At 46.1% G+C, this 25,205-nt stretch overlaps 1 pseudogene; it reads left to right on the top strand.

The window, feature by feature from the left end:
• Window positions 1–16,716: 16,716 nt before the first annotated feature.
• LOC123408005 lies at window positions 16,717–24,607 on the top strand (annotated as a pseudogene).
• The last annotated feature ends 598 nt before the right edge of the window (window positions 24,608–25,205 follow it).

Below are 25,205 nucleotides of genomic sequence, written 5' to 3'. Positions count from 1 at the left end.
AGAAGAACGGTCGGAGTAGTTACCCTGCTCTGTAGTTGAGCGAGTCGGTTAGGAACTGGCAGTCGACGTGGTTCTACTGCCAGGACATAGCCTGTCCGAACGCGTCGACTGGGCTGCCTCCATTCAGTCTAGACCGTCCTGCTCCGCCCAAGCAACTCGCTCTCTCGAAAGCGGAGAAGAAAGACATCCAGCCTTTGGTCGAGGCACTCGCGGATGTTGTCGGGAGGGAGGTCACTGGGATTGACTTGCTGGAACTCTTCATCGGTCGGCGAATCCAGCCCCTGCAAGCCCGCCACCACGCTATGTGGCACTACGCAGGACCAGCCTTTGGTCGAGGCACTCGCGGATGTTGTCGGGAGGGAGGTCACTCGGATTGACTTGCTGGAACTCTTCATCGGTCGGCGAATCCAGCCCCTGCAAGCCCGCCACCACGCTATGTGGCACTACGCAGGACCCGAGGACTCCACTCGGACCAACGTGGAGGGCGTTCTCGAGGAGAAGGTGACCTCAGGGGTGCTCCAAATCACGGGTCCCTGTGAGAATCCCAAGGGGGCCCGCCGAGTGATGCCTTACGGTGCGGACAACCCTCCACCGAATTAGGTGAGTAGCATTAGCCGAGTGCGTTGAACTGTCTTGATTTCAGCAGCTCATTTATATCTCCGCGTGATGCTTAACGTTTCCGACTGAAATTCATGCAGGCGTGGACCAACTGGTTCTCCCCCGTCTCGAGCGGGAAACTGGAGGAGGAAGAGGAAGAAGGCAGCCAGGAGGGGAGCGTGGAGAGCGACGAATACATCTTCGACAGCGGAGAGTCGGAGGAGGAAAACAGCGAGGAAGAGGAAGAGGATAAAGAGCCAGACTCGCCACCTCCACGGCCAGAGCATCGGAATAAGCGTCGGCAAGAGCCTGCCGTCCCTTTGGCTCCCCCTGTGTCGTCGAGTGCCCCGCCTGCTGCCCCGGCTGCGCCGAGTGTTCGAGGTACCAAAAGAGCCAGGGACGCAGCCGCTGAACCTGCAGGCCAGTCCTCCAAGGCGTCCAAACCGAGTGGATCCAAACCTCGGAAGGCTCTGCCGCGGATGAGGGTGGCCATCCCCGTCACCTCCACGTAAGTGAATCTAGTTTTCGGCCCTTTCTGTTGGCCGAGTGAACTCTTGTTTTACAAGTAGAATGGTCTTCACTCGACAGGGTTGCCACTTCTGCGACCTCGCCGGCCCGCCAAGGGGACGACCCCATGGATACGGACAATGTCGTTTCATCACAGCCAGGTACGTTGTGGGAGAGTCGGGTATTTTATTCCTGCAGACTGCGCCATCTCTTTCTTCTTATGAAGCACTGCGTTATTCGGCTTGTCAGGGGGGAGAGCTGACCCGACTGTGGAGCCCGTCGAAGAGCTTGTCCCTGAGGCTGCTCCTCCTGCTGCCGCCCCTGCCGCCGACGCTCCACCTAACGAAGTGCCTCCGCCGACTGAACCGGTGCTGACGGGTGACGAACCGACTGGGGCGAACCTTGGGATGAACCAGGATCTTCCCACGATTCCCGGTTCGTCGAACGCTGAACTCAACATTTGGTGTGTCCCGGAGGAGCAGGTGGGAGCGGCCAAGGGGGCCATGGTCCAGGCGGAGCTGATGGCCGGAGAGGCCAAGAGGGTTTATGACTCCACTGCGGCTTTATATCAGCGGAGCTTGGAGCTGCGCGATGACATCCGAGTAAGTAACCTAGTAAGTACTTACTTTTCTTCTGTAACCCAGTGGGTGTTGTCTGTTGTTTGCAATGGGTTCACTCTGAGTGAACCCAGTGGGTGTAGTCCCCGAGACTTCTACCAAGTGCTTGCACCGACAGTTGTCTTTATACATTTGGTCTTTATGTTTGTCGTGTCCGTAGACAAGATTTCCGAGTGCGAGTATTTACTGCAGTCGGAGCACTCTTGCGGTAAGAGTCCCCTAGAGTAAACTACACACAAGTCGAGTAGTTTTAGCCTCGGAGGCGTAGGTGAAAACGTGCACCTCAATAGGGCGGACCTGCTTGAGGTGCGTGCCAGTGGGGTCACTCTTAGTGAACCCACTGGGTGTAGTCCCCGAGACCGCTGTCGACTGCTTGCGTCGGCAGGGGTCTGAAAAACTTAGTGTGTGAACTGATAAACTTGTTGATTGCTCTTTGTTTCTTTGGTGCAGAAAACTTGTGAAATGGGAACTTCTTATGAAGCCCTCAGAGCGGAGAGGAACCAATATGCTGGTGAACTGGAAGCTGCAATGCTTGCCATGGCTGGTATGAAGGACGCTCTGGAAGCGCGAGAAAAGTCCTTGGAAGAAGCTCGGGAGGCAAACAGGGTGTTGACGGCGGAGACGCAGATGATGAGGAAACATAGGACCGAACTGCATAATCAGATGGGCATCCTGAACAGAAGGTGCATAGCTCAAGAGAAGTATGTCACCGACTAGGCTGCGCAAATGATGAATTGTCTGGCTGGTAAGTCTTATGCTTTGTCGATTGGCTGTATCGTGTGCCATACACTCAGTTTTCATTGCCTGCTTGCTTGTTTGTGGCAGACTTTTGCGGAGACCCTGAAGCTGAAACGGCGGCTGTGGAACGGTCTGTTAAGGACAAAGTTCCACTCGGTGAGGACGCCAATCGGGATCTGCTCCGAGCAAAAATCCGCGTAAGCAAAGTAGGTCCTTTCATCGGTCGAATGAGAGAAGTCGTCGGCCGAATTAACAAGGAACTTTGGCCGGAAGACGAGTCGCGGGAGGAAAAGGAGACCCTAACGAGCCGACTGGAGGAGGTGCCGAGCCAAGTGCAATCTTGGAAGAAATCGGCAGCGTGTTGCGGTGCTGATGTTGCGCTGTCTTTGGTCCGAGTCCATTGCAAGGAGGTGCGGGAAGATAAGCTGAAAGTGTTGAAGGTCGCCAACACGAAGAAACTTCAATTCGAAGACTTCATGGAGACGTTCCTCGAGACTGCCACCCGCATCGCTGATGGAATTGACTTGGACACTTTTGTGGAGTCCTCTAGTCCTGACGCCGGCCCGGCTGACGCGTAATGAAACGTTATCCTCGGTATGCCGAGTGTTTGCCTGTAATATCCTCTGGCCACTTCTGTTGACCGTCATACTTTTAAATCGGTGCGGGTAAGCTTGATCCGCACCGAGTCAATTATTGTTTCTAGACTGTTGGAGTCGCAATGGAAACACTTAATCTTTTGCTTGAATGCTGTTTGGAGTTGAACACTTAATGTGTACTCGTAGAATATTAAGACTTAGGTGATTCATGATCACTGCTAAGTTCCCGAGTGTAACGTATAGTGCACACTCGGAGGAGGTTAGTACTTAGATGATTGTTGATCACAACTAAGTCTCCGAGTGGAAAGTATAGTGCACACTCGAAGGAATTTATTACTTAGGGGATTCGTGATCACAACTAAGTCCCCGAGTGCGACGTATAGTGCACACTCGGAGGAAGTTAATACTTAGGGATGCAGGATCGCAGCTAAGTCTCCGAGTGCGACGTATAGTGCACACTCGGAAGAAGTTAATACTTAGGCGATGCGGGATCGCAGCTAAGTCCCTGAGTGTGACGTGAAGTGCACACTCGAAGGAGATTAGTACTTAGGCGATGCAGGATCGCAACTAAGGCGCCGAGTGTGACGTGAAGTGTACACTCGGAGGAAGTTAATACTTAGGCGATGCAGGATCGCAGCTAAGTCCCGGAGTGTGACGTGAAGTGCACACTCGGAGGAAGTTAATACTTAGGCGATGCAGGATCGCACCTAAGTCCCGGAGTGCGACGTATAGTGCACACTCGAAGGAGATTAGTACTTAGGCGATGCGTGATCACAGCTAAGTCCCCGAGTGTGACGTATAGTACACACTCGGAGGAAGTTAATACTTAGGCGATGCGGGATCGCAGCTAAGTCCCCGAGTACGACGTACAATGCACACTCGGAGGAAGTTAATACTTAGGCGATGCAGGATCACAGCTAAGTCCCCGAGTGCGACGTATAGTGCATACTCGGAGGAAGTTAATACTTAGGCGATGCGGGATCGCAGCTAAGTCCCCAAGTGTGACGTATAGTACACACTCGGAGGAAGTTAATACTTAGGCGATGCAGGATCGCAGCTAAGTCCCCGAGTGCGACGTATAATGCACACTCGGAGGAAGTTAATACTTAGGCGATGCAGGATCGCAGCTAAGTCCCCGAGTGCGACGTGAAGTGCACACTCGAAGGAAGTTAGTACTTAGGCGATGCGGGATCGCAGCTAAGTCCCCAAGTGCGACGTGAAGTGCACACTCGAAGGAAGTTAGTACTTAGGCGATGCGGGATCGCAGCTAAGTCCCCGAGTGCGACGTGAAGTGCACACTCGGAGGAAGGTAGTACTTAGGCGATGTGGGATCGCAGCTAAGTTTTTTTTTTGTGTGTGACCGTAGTCTGCAACCGCGGAAGAACTCTGAATCTGCAAAAGAAATTGATTCTGCTGTATATTATTTCGCCAAAACTTGTTCGTTACATTGCTTCAATCGGCGGTCACGTATAAAAACGCTTGAGGAGGTCTCCGTTCCACGCGCGGGGCTCGTCGGTCTCCTTCTGAATGTTGTAGAGTCTGTATGCCCCGTTGTTCAGCACCTTTGAAATGATGAAAGGACCTTCCGAGGCCGGAGCCAACTTGTGTGGTCTTTGCTGATCCACTCGGAGCACCAAATCGCCAGCTTGGAACGTGCGGCTCCTGACATGTCGTGCATGAAAACGTCGCAGATCTTGCTGATAAATTGTTGAGCGAGTAAGTGCCATCTCACGCTCCTCCTCTAGAAGATCGACTCCATCTTGCCTTGCTTGTTCTGCTTCGGCTTCGGAGAAGAGTTCAACTCGCGGGGCATTGTGAAGCAGGTCACTCGGAAGGACCGCTTCTGCTCCATAGACGAGGAAAAACGGTGATCGCCCTGTTGATCTGTTCGGAGTGGTGCGGAGGCCCCAGAGCACTGAAGGTAACTCGGTTACCCATGCACCAGCAACATGTCCTATCTCTCGCAAGAGTCGGGGCTTCAAACCTTGAAGGATAAGTCCATTCGCACGCTCAGCTTGTCCATTGGATTGCGGATGTGCTACGGAAGCAAAATCCACTCGGATACCTTGACTCGCGCAGAAACCTTTGAATCTGTCCGAGTCGAAGTTTGTCCCATTGTCTGTGATTATGCTGTGAGACACTCCGAATCTGGAGATGATGTCTTTGACAAACTTCACGGTTGTGGAGGCGTCGAGTTTCTTGATGGGCTTGGCTTCTATCCACTTTGTAAACTTGTCGACTGCCACCAACAGATGTGTGTAACCTCCTTGACCTGTCTTGAATGGGCCGACTGTGTCTAATCCCCAAACTGCAAACGGCCACACAAGTGGGATTGTCTTTAGTGCAGATGTTGGCTTGTGGGACTTGTTGGAGTAGAACTGACAGCCTTCGCATCGATCGACCATAGCTTTGGCCATTTCGTTAGCCTGCAACCAGAAGAATCCAGCTCTGAACGCTTTGGGGACGATTGCTCTTGAAGAAGCATGATGGCCGCAGGTTCCCGAGTTGATATCCTCTAGGATCAACTGCCCTTCCTCTGGGGAAATGCAACGTTGGAGGACGCCTGAAACACTCTCCTTGTACAATTAACCGTCAATGACAGTGAACGCCTTCGACCTGCGAACTATTTGTCGGGCTTGGACTTCATCTTCTGGAAGTTCTTGCCTTAGGATATATGCCATAATCGGCACAGTCCAATCGGGAATGATTACCAGAATCTCTGTGACCAGATCAACCATAGCAGGCACATCGACTTCAGTCGGGTCTGTTGCGCTCTTGGGTTGTACTGGCTCTTCCGTGAAGGGATCTTCTTTGACTGAAGGAAGATGGAGGTGCTCGAGGCAGACATCACTCGGGACGGGTCTCCGATTGGATCCGAGCTTCACCAACTCGTCCGCCGCTTGGTTCTTCAGCCTTGGAACATGATGAAGTTCTAGACCTTCAAACTTCTTCTCCAGCTTCCTGACTGCATTGCAGTAGGTTGTCATAGTGGGGTTCCTTACGTCCCACTCTTTCATCACTTGGTTGACCACCAAGTCTGAATCGCCGTAGACCATCAGGCGACGTACGCCGAGTGAGATGGCCATGCGCAATCCGTAGAGAAGAGCTTCATACTCTGCCTCATTGTTAGAGGAATCAAAGTGTATCTGAAGCACATACTTGAGCTTGTCACCCTTTGGCGATACGATCACAACACCAGCGCCGGATCCGTTCAACATCTTAGACCCATCGAAGAACATTGTCCAATGAGCCGAGTAGATGTGAGTCGGTTGCTGTTGTTCTACCCATTCTGCTATAAAGTCAGCCAGGGCTTGAGACTTAATAGCTTTCTTGGCCTCGAACTTGATGTCGCAGTACAACATCTCCATCGCCCACTTCGCCACTCGGCCTGATGCGTCCCGATTGTGGAGAATTTCCGACAACGGAGCATCAGAAACGACAGATACCGAGTGGTCTTGGAAATAATGAGCCACCTTCTTTGCAGTCATATAGATCCCATAGATAAGCTTTTGATAATGGGGATACCTCTGCTTGGAAGGTGTCAGGACTTCGGAGACGTAGTACACTGGCCGCTGAACTTTGTATGCTTTGCCTTCTTCTTCTCGCTCGACTGTAAGAACAGTACTGACGACTTGATTTGTAGCCGCGATGTATAGAAGAAGGGGCTCTTTACTGAGCGGAGCAGTAAGAACCGGCTGAGTGGAAAGTAGGACTTTGAGGTCGTCGAATGCGACTTGGGCTTCGTCTGTCCACTCGAAGGTATCTGATTTCTTCATGAGTCGGTACAGAGGAAGTGCTTTTTCGCCGAGTCGACTGATGAACCTGCTCAAAGCTGCTAAGCAACCTGTGAGTCGTTGAACATCGTGTATTCTGATCGGCCTCTCCATTCGGACGATGGTCCCGATCTTTTCGGGGTTAACATCGATCCCTCGTTCGGAAACGAAGAAACCGAGTAACTTTCCGCTGGGAACACCGAATGAACACTTGGCAGGATTTAGCTTGATATCGTACCTATGAAGGTTGGCGAATGTTTCTGCCAAGTCAGTCAGCAGGTCGGAACCTTTGCATGACTTGACTACGATATCATCCATGTATGCCTCCACATTGCGACCAATCTGGTCAAGGAGACATTTTTGGATCATGCGCATAAAGGTAGCTCCTGCATTCTTCAAACCGAAAGGCATGGTGATGTAGCAGAAGCACCCAAACGGGGTGATGAAAGCTGTTTTCAACTCATCGGGACCATACAGATGGATCTGATGATAACCCGAGTAGGCATGAAGAAATGATAAACGCTCGCACCCCGCAGTCGAATCGACAATTTGATCTATGCGGGGGAGCGGAAAATGGTCTTTCGGGCAGACCTTATTGAGGTGCTTGAAGTCAATGCACATTCGGAGTGACTTGTCCTTCTTGGGCACCATGACTACATTGGCGAGCCACTCGGAGTGGTTAACCTCGCGAATGAATTTGGCAGCTAGCAGCTTAGCCACCTCTTCTCCGATTGCCTTCCTCTTGTGCGCGGCGGACCGGCGCAGGCGCTCTCGGACGGGGCGAGCAGCGGGATCCACATGCAGTCGGTGCTCAGCCAACTCCCTAGGTACACCTGGCATGTCAGATGGCTTCCATGCGAAGATGTCCCAGTTCTCACGGAGGAATTGGGTGAGCTCGGCTTCCTATTTGGGATCCAGGGTGGTGGAGATGTTCGTCGGGGCGGCAGACTCATCCGTCGGGTGGATGCTGACCTTCTTAGTCTCTCCTGCCGACTGGAACGCGGACTCAGAAGCTGGCTTCTTTGAGCGCATTAAGTCGGCAGGGTCGACTGTCATCTTGTACTCTTCGAGCTCGAGTACAGCCATCTGCTGGTCAGCGATCCTTGATCCCTCTTGCAGACACTCCTCGGCTCGCTGGCGATTGCCGGTGATGGTGATAACGCCCTTTGGACCGGGCATCTTCAACTTCAAGTACACATAGCACGGGCGCGCCATGAAACTCACGTATGCCGGGCGGCCCAAAATTGCATGGTAAGCGCTCTGGAAATCCACCACCTCAAACGTGAGCTTCTCCTTGCGAGAGTTCTTGTCGGAACCAAAGATGACCTCCAATGCGATCTGGCCGAGTGATTTGGCCTTCCGCCCTGGGACGACTCCGTGGAACTGCATATTGCTCTCGCTGAGTCTGAGACCATTTGAGAAACTTGGGGGCAGTCGGAACTGCCATGTTGACTTCTTTGTTCACTAGCTTCAGTCGACTCTTGCTTTCGACGTCAGCGAAGATCATGAGGGTTGCATGGACTTGGGGGAACGGATCCTCCTTGTCCTCCTCATCCTGTTCAGGATTCTTCTCACTCGGCTGCCCTTCGCTGAACCCCTGGATCAGGAGACGGCACTGCCGAGTGGTGTGCTTTGCGTATATGGGGTTACCTTCCTCATCCATCTTCGTGTGGATTGGACAAGGCTGGTCCAGGATGGGATTGTCAAAAGGCTTTTTCTTGGGGGTGAACTGCGCTTTCCCTTTGCCCTTGAATTTGGCGCTGGTTACAGCTGCAGCTTCTGCTTGCGGTGTGGGCGGAACCTTCGGTTTCTGCTTCCGAGTGTTGCCCCCGTCGGCGTCGCCGACTGTCTTGTGTTTGCCGCTATGGATGCGGTCCTCTTCTTCGCCATTCGCGTAGCGAGTTGCTATCTCCATCATCTTGCTCATGGAGATGTTGCCCGTTCGACCGAACTTCAAGTACAACTCCCTGTACCGCACGCCTGCCTTGAAGGCGCAGATTGCTTGATGCTCGGTGACGTTCTCCACCGTGTGGTAAAGAGTCGTCCATCACTGGATGAAGTCGCGCAAGGGCTCATTCGGCTTCTGGACACAGTGCTGAAGCTCCACAAGACCTGCAGGGCGCTTGCACGTCCCTTCGAAAGTTCTGATGAACACTCCGGCCAGATCTGCCCAACTGTAAATGCTTGAGGGGGCCAACTGGTTCAGCCAAGCTCGGGCCGAGCCGTCGAGCATCAGAGGGAGGTGCTTCATAGCAACATGGTCGTCTCCTCCTCCGATCTGGACTGCTACTCGGTAGTCATCTAGCCATGCTTCGGGCTTGGACCCTCCTGAGAATTTATCGATTCCGGCCGCCAGTCGGAAATGGGGCGGGATATCAGCCGAGCGGATGGCTCGACTAAAACACTCGGGGCCGGACATGATGGCCCTGCTTCCACTCGGACGGTCCATATCACGGCCATCGCGGTGGGCTCGACCTCTGTCGACTCTTCGCTGGGCGATTCGCCCTCTTGCGTCGGGTCTTGGGTCATAAGTGTCGCCGACCGAATGCCGATCATCATGATGTCGGGACCCATAGGGCCCACCCTGCGGAGGGGTGCGTGAGCGACGGCGATACTGATGAGATCCAGGGCTGTGAACCGATCGATGCGTGTTCGCATGGACGGAACTATTGTGGATCCGATTGTGTGACTGGGAGACTGCCGAATTCTGCTGCTGCGCCATGCGCAACAGGGCTCGGATTTGTTCGACTCCCCTTCCTGCCTCCGAATCAGTCGGCTGGAGGGAATCGACAATCTGGGCAGCCGCGGCCAGGTTGAGGAGAGGTGTGCGGAACACCTCCACGTTGCTCCGTCGAGTGTGTCGGCTGGCAGAACGACGAGGCGGACGACGCGCACCGGATGCTTCGCCAACTTCACCTCGGTCGGCTTGAAGAGGATCTTCATGGGAGTTGGCCATGTGTACTTCTGCTGCAGGCCCACGACCCACGTACTCGGTAGGAAGCTCAGTCGGAACCGAGTCCGAGCACTCGGAGCGTGGGGCGACTACAACAGACTCCAGAACTGCCACCTGAGAGGACGCGATCTGGCGCGCTCAGGCATGCTGCACCCAACGTTGGAGACGCGGACTGCGGGACCGCTTACTGCGGCGAGTGACGAGGGTGCAAGCCGGAAATGGAGCCGATTGTTGGATAAGAAGAACGCCGCGAGCGCCGGCACGGAAGTGCGTGGCCCCGCGACGGGGAAGCGCCTCGACGTCGAGGGGTGCCTCCCGAAGCCACGCCGAATCGTCGACGACGAAGGAGAGAGCACCGAAGAGGATCTGGTGACCCATGCTCGAATCTCCACCGGACGACATGACGAAAGGAAGTAGTCGCAAACTCGCCGGAAGTCGCTTAGACGCCTGCCCCACGGTGGGCGCCAACTGTGGTGGGTATAAGCCTGACAATAGATGTGTAGGGTACGAATGAGATGGGCAGAGTCCTAGCTACGGCGAGGTTGTATGAGTTCAGGCCCCTCAGCGGTGAAGGTAATAGCCCTACGTCTCAGTGCTCTCGGAGCTTGTTACCGAGTGTAATATGGTGTACAATGTTTTTCTAACCCTCTTATCAGTGGGGGAGGGCGGCTTATATAGAGTGCGCTGCCCTCCACAACGGTTCTGATTCAAGGGTGGAGTAGTGGCGATTGAATGCATGCGTTACAGGTAACGTATGTTATAAATGCTAGTAAATGCACCCGGAAACGTACGGCAGTTTCCCTCCAGAGAGGTTACACCGCACCGAGTGTATCCAGTCGGTAGGCCCGGTGTACTCCGAGTCTTAGCCTCCGACTGGATGATTCTGGGCCCATTACCGACTGGATGATGGGGGCACCCTTATACAGTCGGGCATACTTAAGATTCTATCCCTTGCGTGGGGTAGTCCTTGGGTAGGACCTGTAGGACAGGCCTATGACCCTACCTTAGGACTATGACCCCATCACATAGTTTGTCTCGGATTTGCTTAAAAAAGTGTCTTCGGACGAATCGACGGATCTATACAAGACAATATTGGATGGATGAACACGTCTAGGCTATACAATGTGGACGGTTGCGAGCGGGTTGAGATTTCGCTTTGGATATTGCCCTAATAGATTCACCACATTAAGTAGCTGGAGGGAAGTCACTAATTGCAGGAGAGTGTACTTTTCTCAACATCGTTAGAAAATGGGCAATAGTAATACTTTGCCCGTTGAGAGCATCTTCAACATTGTGTATGTTTAATCGTTGGTATGAATGTTCACGTCAGCAGCCAACAACACATCATACATATTCTTCAATGCAGTGTATGTTAACGTATGTAAAATAACTAAGCGGGTCCACTAAATGTTGAAAAATGACCATGCTTGCCTCAGAGCTTGTGCGTGAACCGTTGCTTCAAGTTCATACGATTTGATTCTCTCTCTTCTTTTATTATGTGTCTTGTCATTAAAATTGTGTATGTGACAATTTTATCAACGATGATCATATGACTATTGGAGATGCCCTGGTCGCATGGAGAGTTCTGTCACCCACGCAATCATTGGATTGCCCTTGATCAATGCGTTCTCACGCACACTCACACATGTTCATTATTTCCCCTATCAACCACGTGTTTCCTCGCCTTATGTTCGAACAGCAACGGTTTGTGAACCACGGTGGCAAACAACATCGCCAATTAGACAGGTTTATTCGACACCATCTCTCTTGCAAAAAATAATATCAACAAGAACTATGTCTGCAAAAAGCCAACCACCAAAAACTATGTTGCAAAAAATATCTGCAACACAACCTTTATTATGAATGTTTCTACAACGAGATCTGTGTTGCAAAGTAGAGGAAGACATATAGCCTTCTAGATTATGAGATCTGACAACTCACGAGCTGTTAGATCTTTTAAAAAGACCCATCGGCCGATGCGTAGGGCGCTTAAAAATATAGCACTTTATTAAAATACATATTTTTAGTCGACCATACATGCATGTACGCAATCTCAATTTCTAGTCCGGCTCTAGAAAAACTTAAACAATGCTGCAAAATAAGTTAGTATTGATGGCGGCAACAAAATCATCAATGGCTTAGGCGGCAGTGAGGGGTGCCTGTCATTGATCTCCCGTCACTGCTAACACGTCATCTATGTACAACGCTCCGCCTACCATTATTAATGTTTGTATCAGTGGTAGGCTGTTTTAGACACCCGCCACTAAAAGCTTCGTCCAGGAAAATTAAGAAAAAAAATACAACATCAGTTTGCTCTCATGAAAGCATTTTGCACACAATACATTGATACACATAAGAAATTGCAATATGCTACATTGATATCCATTGTTACATTCATGTATTTTCCTACCGTATCCACTGAACATAATTTGATTGAACATGTTCAACATTCCTAAACAGTAAATACTAGGTTTAGCCTAAAGCGCTATCGATAGTCAAAAGGCACTATGACTCAAAAGGTCATTGACAATCGATATTGCCCAGTGACCTTGTAGACATGCATTCCACCATGAAGAAAAAGCACTTTTTTTTGTCATTGACAATTGATATTGCCTTGTTGCTATGTTTCTTGTTGCTATGTCATATTGGAGTACTAGCTTGTCTTCACCTTGTAGAATGGACGTGAAGAAAAGGAAAACCATTGCATGCCAATGGTTGAGCATAGCCACCTAGATCCAAGTTCTAGGTTGCACTCCTTCAGTATTCCCATCCACCCATTAACTCGGATGCGTCCATATGGTAGGGCTGCAGTCGAGTAGCTGTCTTTGAAATTGGTCTTGTCATGCCATATAAGTATCATCTCACCGTTGCTATCCATCACCTCGGGCACAACACATCACGTCAGCTTCTATTGCAAGATCACAATAGTAACATAGTAAGCGCTACATTTAATTTAGGAAGAGTATATGGAAAAGATGAAACTAAAGACAATTTTTACAGGTATTTGTTATGAATGTTGGTCATGTTTAAGGCTTGCACTAGTGGCTACCTATGGTGCCTTATTTTATTCAGAATTGAAAGTGTCTGAGCAACCGGTCTCCAATGCAATATAACCGGCGCACAAACCCCTAGTTTCGAAACAGTTGGGGCACTCCATCTGTTGTGTTCCAACTGACAAAAAAGAATAAGAAATTGTAAAACTATACGAACAACCGGCATGAACATTGCTAAACTATTGACATATATTGAACCATAAATTGATGAAACATAAATAAATCAACATTTTACCAAAACGTTGACACTCTTTTTGGATCCATGCAGCTTTTGAAGACAAAACAATAACCAGATACATGTATTCCACTATGAGATAGCAACAAGGCACGTGGATACCTAGTTGCTCTACCTCAAACCATTTTTTCCTTTTGTGAAACATGGATTCCACATGCCATGTTAATCCTAATTTAATTTTCATAATCTTTCATTCTTTGAAGTTAAGATGTACTTCCTTCACAGGATTTTGTTCGGAATGGATTTCTTTCTTCATATGAAGCTTGACAGATATGTGAAATTAGAGAATTTGTGTGTTTGTGTAAGGCACAACCAAACACATATGTCACACTTCAATGTGAATTCCATGGATTTCATAGGATTCAACATTCTTGTGACCTATAAGGCTATAACAAATATGTGACATTGTTGTGACCTAGAACAGATGAGGGATGTGAGAGAAGAGAGGTACACGGGCCGTGTACCAAGCACGAGGGTGACGATGAATTTGAAGACACATACAAGGGTAAAAGCGACTTCGATGACGGGCCCAATGACGCGGCTGGCCTCTAATAGCGGACACGATGGCAAAAAAATGGCGACTTCGATGGCGAGAGAGATGACGTGAGGATGGCCTCCCTTGTCGACAACCACGATGGATCTGGCAAAGGGAGAGACGACAACGGTGGGTGTCCGCGCTAGAGATTTGAGGAGGGGAAAGAAATGGGATGGATTGGGAAATTTCGTGGAAAATATTGGAGAAGTCCTTACGTGGGAAGGGGTATGCGGGGCTGACTCACTACTGGCTGGGGTAACAATAGTCCGTCCATAGGAAACAAAATTCCCTGGGTGGTCCCGAGGGCATGCCGATGGAGTGCATTACTAGTGGTGCGTGCTTTTGGGCACCCCCTCTGCTGTTTTTCTTTTCTTTTTTTGCATTCTTTTGTAATCGTATGGTTTTAGTGTCTTGTGGTATATTTTTTTCTCATTTTTCGTGGTGTTTAAGTTCCTTCATAATAACGGTCAAGGCAAACGTTTACCACGTTTGGGTTGATTTGCTATTTTTGAAAAACTTGATGAAGCCCAAGCTATCAAAAAGGAGAAAAATGCTTTTTAATCAAAATATATAGAAATGAAATCTTAAGGGAAGATTCATTTTGTTTATGTCTTTGCCATGGTTGTGCAGACCTGCCAAAAGATCTACTTCATTTCCCTATTGTTCTGGTAGGCTCCTTTTCTCTCCCGCTCGCATTCACCGTAGCATGCCTCTCTTGGCGTGATGCATTTGCCTTATATCCATAAAAATCGACTTCTAGACGCACTCCCCTGCCTATCCTCCTCCAACCTGATGCCCCTGTGCGCTCTCGTCGTCAGTGCCCCTCTGACGACAAAACAACCTCGTCATGTCAAAGATGTAACCAAGCGAACCTCAAACATGGCGAACGAACTTAAACACTGTTAATTAATATTTCTGTGGTTATTAGTGACTCTAGAGCCCACCTTTAGCTTTTTTGTTTCGTGTGTGTATCTTAAGGTCATCTCATCTTCTCCAGCATTATTTCATGTCTGGTTGTTGATCTGTTTGTAGGTGTTACTATATGACCTTCACAATACACAAATGTCTAATTTAGTGTCCTCACGTCACGAGGCTTCTATAGTCATCTCCTTGTCAACCAATGATCTCACATTATTTTTTGAGTGATGGTAGTCACTCATGACTAATGCCTAGTCCTTGCGCTACGTGACAGTCAACTTGATTCTAGCCCTCGAATGTGAGGTCTTTGGCATGGACTGAAGTGGCCTTTTCTTTGTTATGCAATTTACTCATTGGAATTGAATATACAATATACAGTTCCTTGGGAGGAAATCACAATAGATTCCTTGCTAACCTATTTCAAGTGGCGTGTGACAATGCTTCTCTTAGTGCAAGATTGCAGACTTGTTATTGTGTGGCTAGTTTTTTTTATATCATACTTGATTATTTATGCGAACTAAATATTCAGTGTGTGAATGCATCAGGTACGACAAGAAAACTAGGTGCAATGTATTGAGATGCAATTTTCCTAAAAATAATATAAACTTTTGACCTCGGCATTTATTGATGCACTCATCATGAAGATGATGAAAATCATGGTATTTGAAGTGTTCATTAGTTGATCCATATAAAACCTCTTAATAGAAGAATACAATGTGTCATAAAGAATATAAAAACAAGTTTTTACATTAGTTAACTGTGAAAATCTACTACAAATAAGTGATTTAGTTATTAACGTAGCACTATTTTACTCATATACGTACGATTGAGGGGATTGTTCAAATGTCATAGAAACTACCTCAGAAGTTTAAGTTTACCAAATATATCTTGATATAGGGTACACGGATCTTATAGGATCATACACATGCTTCACCAAAACCTAATCCATGGATGTATTTTTCGATAAAGAATCCATCACTATATATGATTTGCTATGTCCGAATGGCTACATTGTCATAGTCTGCCAGCAACATTCTGCTTAGGCTTGTCATATGCGCTATAAATGTGGACAACGACACCACTTGCGGTAGAATTAAATGATCACAATAGTTGGCGTGTGATGTTTGGTGAGGCAATGACGATGTCTTGAAATTGCCCATACACTACATTGGCCACTAGCTGACCTCCTATATATAACTAGCTTGTTGTCCATATATCAGGATCACATCTAGTTTGGTAGGGGCTTGGAGGAGGATGACAAAGTGGTGGGAGGAGAGTACCATTGAAGTGATGCGTGAATGGAACTCACGGTCACATAGCATGATCTAATAGAGGAATGTGATGTATCGGAAATTTGTGTTAGAGACAAGTACAGAATAATGGTTCATCAAAGAAGAATGAAACTAGGAAGCACTGTACAAACTGCCGTTGTAGTTACTTTGTGGGGAAACACATCAGTAGTCAATGTTGTCAAGTCGGTGTGATCCAGCCAAAGAGACATCCAGCCGTAGTTTTCTTTGCAAATTATTTTTTTATAGGTAGCTTACCAAGCTGTCTCCTTGATAGCGGCAGTTTTCTTTAGTCCTGAGGCGCTGTGCCCATGTAATCCCGAATGTTATAGTGTGTAACTAGGACAAAACAAACAAGGATGCACCAACTCGGCATTTTTTTCAAGCAAAACAATGTACGGAATAGTGGTGCGTTTGGTAGTCTTTACCATACAAATTTAACATCACACATAATCATGTACAATGACAATTTTTCTCTTCCAAATATTCCATAGTGATGAACCTAAAGATAATTTTTTTTTTTTGAAAAAACCTAAAGATAAATTATCTGAACACAATATTTGATAGCAAAGTACACAACATTAGTCAAAGCACAAGTGAATAATAAGCAGCTCAAATACGCACATTATCATCTAGTACGTATACATCTTTCAGTCGTAGGATTATTATTACTTCCGAACTAATTCATGCAGAAGATAGCAAAAATTGAGAGGAACCATTGTCGAAGCATAAGGGGAAAATAACAACTACTGGAGGTCTTGGCACAACCGGCAAAAATATCTCTTCTTTTGTGGCGAGCTGGCAATAATTTCAAACATGGAGTGGAAACATAATGACGCCATGGCGCCATCTTCAACCCGCCGACGCCGACGCCGGCGCAAAGTGACGAGGACCCGGAGCACTTCATGCCGCCGGGATTCGGTCCTGTCCCTGGACTCGACTCGTCGCCACCGGTCGTGGAAGCCGGCGCACCCCTCGCTGCAGCGCCATTCGCCTTCGACCTCAACGTCGAGGTCGAGCCCGAGGACGAGGAGACAGGCGCTCTCGTCGGTGTCGCGCCTCTCGCCTTGGACTTCAACGTCAAAGTCGATCCCAAGGACGAGGAGACCGGCGCTCCAATCGTTACCGCGCCTTCCATCTTCGACCTACAGGTCAAGGTCGAGCTCGAGAACGAGGAGTCGTTTGTTGCGACTCTGGCCTCACCTCCGGCTCAGGCAACGCAGCAGTCTGGGCCACCGTCGCCGCCACAGGAAGCACGCCGCCTCCTGCGCCGATTCGCTGCGGCAATGGCCTCCCGCCAGCCCGGTTTCTGTGCAGGCACATGGGACCCCGCCTCTCGGCTTCTCCGGTGAGGATGAGCGCGGTGGGAGTTCCTCGCGTCGCTGGTGATGCGACTGAGCAGTCATGGAGGTCTTTGCCTGTGCCGGTCAGAGGATTAGGGATGGATGGGTCCGTCCTATCTATTCTTTCCTTATCCCACCGGCAGCCAGGCTGTCCCTTTTCTGGACTCTGCTAGGCCCATCCGCATGCGTGTGACAGCAGCAAAATTTATTTGTTTAATATCCCATACATGAGCTATCGATCAATCAAGTAACACTAGTACTTGTCATGTTTAGATTGTGCAGCTCCGTGTAGTTACATAATGTACTCAGTTATTGTGTATATTGATGTGTTAGACAAATGATTATATGTTCAATGTGTTTGCATTTTGCAATCCCTATAACATATACAAATGGTACAACAATATTGTTTTTGCAATTGAGATTTTTATTTTCTTGTAAATAAAAATCAATTCATCTTAATTGAGCCTTTGGCTTGATACAAGCAAGAATTGATATGCAAAATTCTAAGTGTTGTTTTTTAAATTGATGTTTTGGGATCACAAGGTAGTGTGTAGATCTACTGCTTTGCAGATTATCACCACTATTGATAATGCCTACATTTTATCGTTTCGACATTATGATTGTTTTATAAAGTGCTCTCCCACACATTTTACTAAGTCATGACACAAGGCATTACTAGTGAGTCTACTGACTTCATCAGATTATACTCCCTAGTGTTGCGAGATCTACTCCATTTTGGAGATTACCTTTAAGGTGTCATATTTAGCAATTTGAGATTCACATTAATGGTTTAAAGATAACTTCTTGAAATACCCTTTAATTTTACTAAATTCATTACAATATCAACCATGATGGTCTTGAATTTACTGTAGATAAATTAATTAACTCTGGTTTACCCACAGAGGTAACATATGGCTATAAGGCATCAGTCGTACTAGTATTTGCTCCTCCGAAGCATTTATTGTTGTTGTTCACTAAAATATTTTACTCTCATAGTAAATATTGTTCTCGCACATTTTCCTTGAATATGTTATAGAAAACTATGAAAATATTTGCATATACCTGTGATTACCTTCTACTACATTCGTAAAATGCATGGAAATGGAGCCCACGTCACTATTTCTAATTATAGTGCCATCCATCCATCATGATGGATGCCATAATTTATAGCGAGTATCTCAAACACTATTGCAAGATCCACATCACATTGTGGTTGTTATTTTCATAGTGGCTAAGCAATGTTAGAATTGCAAAGTCTATGTTTTGGCCGTGACTCTAAAGTCACACTTTTCTCACGAATGAAGCCCAAAACATTAGCAATGATTTTATCGCATGCACTATATTGAAGGTTTACACCCCATGTTCACCAAGCATCACCTTGGCGGATTGTGCTTAACAAAATAATTTCATCCATATATTTTATTTTACTCCTAGAAGTAAATTAAATAAAATGCATTAGCATTTTTAAGTAATGCATGACTGTCATTTCCAAATACAGTAAATGCATGATTTGGTGGGAGTAGTTATTGTAAGATGATCCATGACATCAGTCATTGTATCCACATGCGGCATTTGTGGCCACTATGACTCCACCTTTGGAATATGTGTCATGGATATTCTCTTAATAGCTAAGTATGTTCATATGTATTTCATCTGTCACCAACTTCACTTAGTTCTCAAACTAAGTACATAATGGACGAATATTTATTCACCATCAATATTTCCCTTAAGAGAAACATGTTGCCATGAGCACATTTGGAATGATCACCCAATAATTTTTCAAGGCCTCAAGCCTATCGCAACTTACAATTTTGGTAATTATAAAATCAACTTGAAGTTGAGATATCATGATCTGACATTTTCATATGGAAATCAGGTTGAAAACCCTTGATACACTTTACATATCCTTATGATGGTATTACCATTTTCATGGTAAAGAAACATGTTATTTCTTAAAATCATCATATTCACCCAACGGGTGCTTCAAATATTTTCTAGCATTGAGAATACTATGCAAGTCAGTGGTCACAAAGTAGAACCATGATGGATTCAAAGTGAAGTGGAGGCTAAAGACAACCAATGACAGAATTATCTTTTAATTGGGAATTGATCATTTCCAAATGATCACAAAGACAACTCTTAAGTTTGTCAAATGTTTGGTTACATAAATATCGTACATATGATTACCAAACCCTCAAACATATGGTCAAACCACACCATGAGTTTATCAAAAGGCAAATAAGTTCATTGGGGTATTTGAAAATTTGCAAACATACGACCGGAACTATTCTGGAAAATGATGTTCTCAAATCTTCATGAGAAGGAGAACCAAAAATATAGTGCAATAAAAGAATGATCAATTCGTTTGCGCCTATGATATGTTTGCATAATTCATTTTTTAGTAATATGGGAGACCTCATGTAATATCCCGATTATACCCAAAATATTGTTTGCCTATAGTTGTACTACTACATGTAGTATAATGTCCAATATCCTATTTTCTGGATATTATATTTAATAAATTTTGAATGTATGAATCAATTCATACTTAGTTTTGTTGCGTACAAAATAATTTTCTAAATCTTACGAAATATTTGGTTATAAGCCTTACAATCCTGGTTTGGGATTGATTAGAAAATTATGGACAATTCTATTGGTCATAACTTAACAAGTTGCAAAATTTCCCAAGTCATCAGATTTTATGTGCATCACATGTGTGATAGGGGAAATTAATTTAAGGCACTCTCACCTTACAATTCTAAATGAGCCACTCATTCTTCCTTGAACACATTCAGAAGATATGTGGATTACTCAACCATTATGTGGTATTATATAGATACTTCATGGTACTCATGGAAACATTTATAAAATGATTTCAAGTGTGTCTCTTGTCACACAAAACCATGAATGATATAACTAAATTAATTTCTTAAATTCTCAAAGTAAGAGCAAGTTATCCTAAACAAGGGATAAATCCATTCGAATGGACAACTTCGTTGAACTCATTTCACAAGCAATGTCTGATTATACATAATACTTTATGTACATACCCAGAATTGTTTAGTTAAATATCTTATCAAAGATAGTGAAATTAATAATATGACCAAACTTATAGAATCGTAATTTACTAGCCTCATGCTAGACAAATACGGCATTATACACCGTAATTATGATATAAATCATACCAACTGCATAGCATACTGCTTTCTTCTTATAGTAATTACGTGGAAATCAATAAAGTATTTCCTATCTGCGATAATTCGGTTACATACCTTTTTCATTCCTTACAGGAGGTAACGGAGGCCAAACGTCCTCGCTCCATGTTGTTCTGCCGTACATGCGTCCCATCGGCGTATTCCGCATTTTATATTGTTGTATTGGCCAGGAAATGATGGGAGGTACATATCTCGTTGCATGAATGTACCATCAGGATATAGGGTTCATCTAGACCCGGGAGCCAAAACGACCCTCTCGTTTTTATCCACATATTTATATTCTTTCAGTAACCAATAATTATAAACACCACGAATCGAAATCAGGTGGCTTTCGTGTTTCAGTGCATAAGAATGCTTCTATCATGTCCAGTATTAATGTCCTAAATTTACCTTGTATGGAATGCAACGGCTCGCGACCACAGATTGTTGTGGGAGGATATAGATAGTTCTATTTTACCATTTGTTAATTTTTTCTTGTGATGGACTGTGAGTGCTTGTGAGCGTATAACATGTGCTTCTTGTCTTTACAAAAACGGAAACATAGAACACGAATTTTTTTGCACATATATAGCTGATAGATTTTCACATCCATATGTATATCCTAAAATAACTTTCTCTTTCTCAAGTAATAATCTAGATTCTAAGAGCATCTAAATACGGAACCCCAATACCCAGCCAAAACTCGGACGGGCTGTCCGGTCAGTATCCGGATGAAAAAATGACAGCCCAAACGCCAAGATTGACAGACACTCCCCATACGAGACGCATTCCTGGAGCAGATATGGGGATGCCCAGATGCGGGTGCCACATCGGATCGGCCCGATAGGGCCCCCGCCGGCCCCACCAATGCCCTCACAAATACCTCAGCCCTTCAAAGGAAACCCTAGTCAAACCCACTTTTGCTGTCCACACTCGTCTCACCAGCTTCCATTGGCTCCTCCGATCCCTCACAAACCCTTCCCCTCCTGGTTGTAGACGCTCCAACTAGTATCGGGTACATGATTTTTTTTGCAATTTTTTTTTACCATGTACAACCTTCCCCCACCCCCCCTTTTTACTCCACGATTTTCTTTGTTATTTGGTGAATTGTGCATAAAGTTCTCACATCATATTCCATTCATTTATCCACTCATGTGGCTCTCTCATTTGTACGCAGATGTGGCCAACCAACAGGCCCGAAAACGATCCGACACACTTGTAAGCAGGCCTGGCATGACAATGACACATGGATGCCCATTTGTAAGTGGGCCATACTGCGACGACATGCATGCTTCATCTTTGGATATGGGCACGCCAAATGAAATAAACGAGCCGGACCGACACGCCACGTGCATCGGCTGGCCCGCGTGCTTTTTTGCCAATAATTTTGTAAAAACAATTAAAGAATGATTGTGCCGTGCTGGAAGCCGGCCTCATCGAGGCTGACGAACATGCCACATGGCGTGTCACGGGCAAGGCACAACCCATTTAGTCCCGTGGCGGGCACATGTGCTAGTGTGTCGTCACGTTAAAAATGGCCTATTTGGCCAGCTCTATTTGAACCATAGTTTGGAAAACTAAATCAGTCAAACCGGCGGTTGAAGTTTTTGTTTGTCGGACCGTCAGTTCATCGATTCATTTGCACCAAAAAAGGAATATTTATGGTGAATTTTTAGATTTTATCTCTCAGATCAAACGAATAAACATATTATTGAATACAAATCATTAATTAATTTTGAAATTATTATTAGACTGGTTGTTTATACGGCCATTAGCATGCATTTCCTCAATGTTAGATGTCGATGCACAGTTTTCCAAAAAATATTGGATTTTTTTATAAAAGGCTGGCAAGCTGCCGGTTCTCAGTTTTTCTGGTCGGTCCGATTTTTAAAAGGCCGACACGGCCAGCTCAACCCTATCCTGCTCCCACGATGCATAGCCGGAGCCCTCCTTGGCCTCACTCTCTCTCCCACGGTGCCGGCTCAGGCTGCTCTTTTACACCACGCCGTCCCCACCACGTGAACAAGCCACCTCCGTGTTCACTGGCCACGCCAATTTCTCATTACACCTGACGTGTAACGCAGCTTCTCGAGGTCGCTGCTGCAGGTCCGCACACCACTTGTTCGATGAATTAGATGGACATTTCAGGTGGAGAAATGGTGTATCCCCCTTGGCTACCACGGTACATTTCTCCAGAAATTCCTATATGGAAAAATCTGGTGCACAAACGTGGTAGGAAACTGGGTGGTGATGGCCCTTGAGGACGCCCTAACAACTCTATGCATAATTGCATATAGGCAAATAATGTAAGGAGAGAAGTAGGAAGATCTGTGTGAAATAATACCGAAGAAAGAGGGACCTTCAGCCAAAAACAGTCATGCTCCCCCTTTATATTTAACAGGGTTATATGGCACACTCACCCGTGCATTCAACTTGTGCCTAGAGTTCTTACAGGTTAGTAGCCATGGAGATGGAACGTGAGTTCCATATGACCAAAGGAGAGGAAGAGACCAGCTACTTCAAGAACTCAAGGCTTCAGGTTCGATTCAAAACTTTTAGCATCCACAATTGGTATTGCCTACAATCTGGACATACCTGCCGTTCTACTCCTAATTTGTTTGGTAGATTCTACTTCAGTAGTTTATAAACATCTCCCTTCCATTTATCTTAGGAAAAAGCTTTGGTTGAAACTAAGCCGGTTCTCCAGAAGATTGTGAAGGAAATGTGCATGGCTCTCCTCCATCCAACAATGACAATTGTTGACTTAGGCTGCTCCTCAAGTGAAAACACACTCTTCTTTGTCTCCAATGTGATCGAAGCGGTCCGCTGCCACCGTGAGAAATTCAGTGGCCATCCCACTGAGCTTCAGTTCTTTCTCAACGATTTACCAGGAAACGACTTCAACCGGGTTTTCCAATCAGTTCAACGATTCAAGAACTCCATTGATGTGGATCACAAGGGAGAGCCAATACCTGCTTTCTACATTGCTGGGTTGCCCAGCTCTTACTATACAAGACTTTTGCCTTGTGGGAGTGTTCATCTCTTTCACTCATCATATTGCCTGCAGTGGCGCTCTAGGGTACCAGCACCAATAGCACACAGCTTACGTGTATAATTTTATTTTTAATCCTACACATCCGTACATTTAATACTGAATATTGCTGAATTGACGGAGCTAAGTAAACAGTCCAAAATAATGTCAATGTGCATCAGAATATCTGAAAATAAACGCTACATGTTATACACAGCTTCCTGATGGATTAGACGGCAAGAAAAGACCGTATCCCAATGAAGGAAACATCGGCATTGGAGCGACTACCCCACCCTTTGTGGTGAAAATGTACCAGGAGCAGTTTCAGAAGGACATGGTGTTGTTCCTCCAGCTGCGCCATGAAGAACTAGTTGCCAATGGACAAATGGTTCTCACATTTCTTGGGAGGAAACACGATGATGTCTACAGCGCAAGTCTCAACCGTCTATACGGGTTACTTTCACAGTCTGTACAATCTCTTGTTGAGGAGGTACGCAAGGGTTTATCATACTTCTAATAATTAGTTGAGCAAACTAAATTTTCGTTAATGCATACTATTCACAACAGGGCCTCGTGGAGAAAGAAAAGCTGGACTCTTTTAATCTACCTGTTTATGGGCCATCGATGGATAAAGTTAAGGCAGTGGTCAACCAGAGCCAGCAGTTTGAATTGACTCACATCAAACTGTTCGAGACCAATTGGGATCCTTATAACGACTCGGAGGGCAATGATGTGCACGACAGTGTTCAGAGTGGGATTAACGTCGCAAGCTGCTTGAGAGCAGTGATGGAGCCCCTGCTTTCAAGCCATTTTGGTGAATCCGTGCTCGATGAGCTCTTTAATAAGTTTGCATATAACGTCACATTACACCTTGACAAGGAAAAGACCAAGTACTGTGTCATTACTCTATCATTAAAAAGAAGATGAGGCGTAAACATTGTATGTTCTTGCAGTTTAGGTGTTTATCAGCAGCCCAAAAAAAAAATCTGCGTCAGTTGCTCGGGTTGCCGTGTCAGTTTAGGTGTCGGCTTCGGTTGCTCGGGTGATGGAGTTGGCGGCTCGTCGGATGCGCGGTCTCGGGATCGGTGTGTGTTTTTGTTGGTTGTAAGAAGGAGCGGCGGCTCCGGAATAGGGTTGTAGAGTGTCGATTTCGGTTGCTCGGGCAACGGAGTTGGTGGCTCGGCAGATGCGCGGCCTCGGGGTCGGTGTGTGAATCGTTTTGTTGTATCGGTTTTCGGTCGGTTTTCCTTATTAACTGATCAATTCTTCTTCTTCTATATGAAAAGGCAGAGCTCGTGCTGGTTCCTTTTAAAAAAAATGCGTCAGTCATGGGTTATGTTATGTAATTGTTGCACATTAATACTCGGATTTCTTTCCGGTACAGCTGGGTATAATAATAAGTTTGTCAAATCATAATGTGTATTGCGGGTTCGTCAAACCCCTAGCAAAGGTTATTGAGGGCAGAACTGAACCACTGACGAAGGGCTTGAGCAAAAGTTCTTCTCCTAATTAGGTATTCCTGAAATTTCAGTGCATACGAATTTTTTTACCCCGAAATATGAAGCTAGATTCAAACTAATTCCAAATCAAATTTAAGCTTAAGTTAGATTAATTAAATTTCTTGAATTTTAATAGATTGAAAAATCCGAAGGAATTTTAAAAATTCTCAAAATTTGGCGTAGTTCGATGAGATCAAAAATTTATGAGTCCAAAATTTATAATATTTTAGTCCTGCAAGAATGAGTCATTGCAGGACGACCGCAATTTTTTTTAAATGTAACCCTACAGGTATGAGCCACTGTGGATGCTTTTACATATATATACTA

Source organism: Hordeum vulgare, chromosome 7H (genome assembly GCF_904849725.1).
Source record: "Hordeum vulgare subsp. vulgare chromosome 7H, MorexV3_pseudomolecules_assembly, whole genome shotgun sequence".
NCBI classification, from domain to species: domain Eukaryota; kingdom Viridiplantae; phylum Streptophyta; class Magnoliopsida; order Poales; family Poaceae; genus Hordeum; species Hordeum vulgare.
This window is presented reverse-complemented; position numbering and strand designations above follow the sequence as displayed.